Consider the following 3,746-nt stretch of genomic DNA (forward strand, 5'->3'; position numbering starts at 1 on the left):
CCGCGGCAGCGTTAGGCCCCCCGGGACCGTGCTCCCTCACTGCCATGTGCCTGGGGACGAGTCTACTCCCTGCGCACACCCACGACTCGGTGGTGCCTCCAAGCCCAGAGGGACTTGCTCTTTTTTTTGGAGAGAAAACAGAGGGAAGCAAATGAAGCTGGGTCTGCCCCTCGCCAGCCCTCCCTCCTCCTCCCGCCGCAACCAAGTGGTGTTTGTTCTGCAACAAACTGGGGGAGAAAGCCAGGAAATCCTAAGTGACAGCTCACTCTCCAGCCGCCGAACGCTTGTTTTCTACATGTCTGTGAGCAAGTGTGAGCTCTAGCTCCAAATTTCCTGCCTTTTGTTGGCTCGTGGCACAATTTAAATGTATGGAGAATTCCCCCCCGCCGCCTCTCTTGCCTGAATTAATTTATGAGGACTTCATTGTTCTGGGAACAATGGGAATAGGAACAGTTAGTTCGGTCCCATGGAAGAAAAACGCATTTGCTTGATAGTTCTAATCCTTCCGGAGGTCAGGACCAGATTTTATTCTTCTAAATTGCAGATTTTGCAAAAAAAACCCACGCAGAGGGACTGGCCGTACAGATAACGTCTCTGGGCACTTCCAGCCTTAAGGAGCACTCGGTGCCTATGCAGAAAGAGGGCCCCAGCTCTGGACTCTCCTGATTCCCAGTTAAACCGTAGGCATGTCCCTGCTCCTCAGATCCTCATCTCCAAAGCAGGCAGGTCCCTTTCGCTGTATCCAGGCTGCACCGTTCTGAGGCTGGCAGTGCTTTGAGTGTACGTATGAATGCTCTGACCCCATCAGCCAGGAGCTGCTCGCCGGCGCCGGCCGTTTCTGGTAGGAAGGGCCCAGAAGCCATAGACTCACCCGCAGTCAAGCACACCCTCGCCCGTGGAGTGCCACCGCACCAAGGCAAGCTCAGGAAAGCGGGGAAAAGCAAAGGATCAAGCTCAAGAGAAAGTAGGTTGCCAGGGCTCCATCCTGAGCCAGCCCTGTCCCCTGCACACCGGCTGGCAAATCGCCTGGGGGACGGTCACCTGCGGCCACCTGGCCCACAGGAGGGGCCGGCCATAAATCCGGGGTGTGTTCAGGGGACGGAGCATCCACAAAAGCAGTTCAGTTATTACACGGGCAGATGGAGAGGAGCAAACGGAGCCGAACGCCAGAGCCTTGCCCAGGGCACGTTTCACCAAGCAAAGGGACAAATGCGTCCCGGAGGAGCAGCCTACCCCGACCACAGGACAAGGATAGCTCGAGGACTGTCCACCGTGCTCGAGCACGGCCACCACCACGAGCTGCTGGGCGGGCGCTGAGCCCCTCTCCCCGTCCCGCAGTTCCCACGTGCCCCAACTGGAGAGGTCGGGTGATGATGAGCCTCGCTGGCCCCTGGAGCCAGGACACGTGCCAAGACACACAGGGGCAGGGCCACCGTGCTTATGACAGGATCTTGCTACTCAGCTCTTACAGCAGCTTCAGGTTTCTTGGGGCTGACACATCGGCTGCCTGGGCCATCGGCACGAGGCAGAGAGGTATCAGAGCCTTCCCACCCTGCACGGAGCCCAAACAGCGAGAACCAGAGATGAGCCGCAGCCCCTGAAATAAGGACGCTGGTCCTCAAAGCACCGCCCTGCCCCCCAGAGTCGACGGTGCCCTGCACCATCCCCAACCACACCAAGCTGGACACCTCCAGTGCCCACCTCTGACCAGCCCTCCCTCTTGAGCAGGCAGAGATTTTGGTGCGATGACCATTTGCTCATGGGCTTTCTTCCCAGGGCAACTCTGCTTCGCCTTTTGCGGCGGAGGGCTTTTCTTTTTTTGGGGGGGAAAAGGGGAGTCTGAGCATCCCGCTGGGAGCCTGCACGGGCTGAAGGGCAAAGCGGGCAGCAAGAGCCCCACTGCCTGGGCCCGGCGCTCTGGCTCTGCTCGCCGAACCGCTGGGGATGTTCCCCTCCCCCTGGCAGCTTTTAACTATTATTATAAACTCAACAAGTTGCTGCATCACGCAGTTAAGCGTGGGTATAATCCAGGCTCCTTCCCTCCAGTTTCTATTTCGGTCTCTCCCCCCAGGAGCACGGGACTGTTCCCTGCTATTGCATCCAGGCTACTTTTAAGCAACCTAAGCACAATGGAGTGTCCCGCGCTTCCCCTGGGAAACCACCTTCCGGATAAACACATCCCTCTCGGAGGAACATTTTCCTGATTTCCAGCCCCTTGGAACGGGCTGGATGATGAAATTTCCGTTCTGTGGGAAACTGAATTTTAAAATATGTTTTTGTTCCAAATCTGGACGAAAAGCCAAAATTTTCTCTTAGAATGAAAAATTTTGGCTGGGAGTCATCCAAGCACTTCATTTTGATAATGTTGAACCACTTAATTCCACTAAAGCAAAAACATTTTGCTTCAATAACATCGAAACAACTATTCTGTCAGCTTTACACGTTGCATTTATGCCAAAGTCAAATTGAGACATTTCCACTTTAAACAAAGCAAGAAATTGAAATGAATCATTTCAGCTTGTGTCTTGTCAGAATACACACAGCCCTGCGAAAACTGGGACGGGATTGTGTTTTTGACCATTTTATAACAAAGTTGCTGGTCCTGGTTTCCATTTCTATAGCTCACTCGTTCCATCCACTTCCCTGGGGTTTTAAATACCAAGTACCATCATCTTTCTCTGACGTTGACACCTTAAAGAAGGGTCAGCAGTTTTGGAGCTGAGCTACTCTCAGTATCTCCAGCCAGTGGGTTGGGTAATTTAGTTTAAACGAGGAATCAAGTCAGCTCCCTCAGCGAGGGTTTGGGAAAGACAATAACAGCTCGGCTTTGGCAAGGGGACACTCCGCTCAAGAGCTGTGTGTGCGGCGTACGTCCGACTCCCCGCTCCCCATGTTTGTTACCTAACCCTCATCCCCAAAACACCATCAGTCTCCCAGCACCCCAGGACTCCCTGCCATAACGGGGATCCCAAAATGCCCATGGGACACCGCTAGGAACAGAGAGGGGTCTGGCAACCACCCTCCCATCAGTGCTCCAGATATCAGACACATCGTCGTATTCAAAGCAGATATTAAACGCTGCCTTCAAAACTAAATTAGTTTGCTCGGGATTGACTGGCAAAATAGATAATGCTCCGGTGTAATTAAAAGCACATTTCCCATGGCATGCGCAGAGTCAGAGGTAATTAAAGCTGGCTTCTCCTAGGCAGAGAGCATTCTTTTTGGTGCTTTTGCAAAGAAACTCATTACAGCACCTGCCCAGCTATTTTGGTTGCCTGTTCTTCTCCTCACATCAGCGAGCTGTGCGGGCCTCGGTCTAATGAAAGCCCCTGGAGTAGGTTCACTGGGGTATGTCTTAGTTATTCAGCAAATGGGAAGACCAAGAGCACAAAGAAACACGTTCCCTTTGCCTAGCGCAGGTGGAGCGGTGGAAGATCAAGGGCTGCTCGTTGGCCTGGGACGGGGAGGACCACCATCGCATCCTTATATTTTGGCAGAAGGGCAACGGCTAAACTTGGACAGGGCAGGTACCGGGGCTGCAGGGCAGACAGGCAGGGAGAGGTCCCACTGGCAGGATCACCCCTCATTTCTACTACAGGAGGTCTCCAGGTGAGTGAAACGGGCACCAGCTTGGCAGTCCCTGCCCTGGCACGCTCATCATAAACAGACACCAGGGCACCTTATGGCAAGGGCTACACAGGCCTGGTCTGGTCACAGAGGGGACCCCAAGGCGCCTGCCGGCAGGA

The 3,746-nt window shown here is 54.1% G+C and overlaps 1 protein-coding gene across 1 annotated transcript in view; it reads right to left on the reverse strand.

Moving 5' to 3' along the window:
* The window catches only part of MFSD4 (major facilitator superfamily domain containing 4), a 15,074-nt gene that overhangs the window by 9,181 nt on the left and 2,147 nt on the right, over positions 1-3,746 (reverse strand). The window lies entirely within an intron of this gene.

This window comes from Pygoscelis adeliae, unplaced genomic scaffold (assembly GCF_000699105.1).
Source record: "Pygoscelis adeliae isolate BGI_AS28 unplaced genomic scaffold, ASM69910v1 Scaffold197, whole genome shotgun sequence".
Taxonomy (NCBI): Eukaryota; Metazoa; Chordata; class Aves; order Sphenisciformes; family Spheniscidae; genus Pygoscelis; species Pygoscelis adeliae.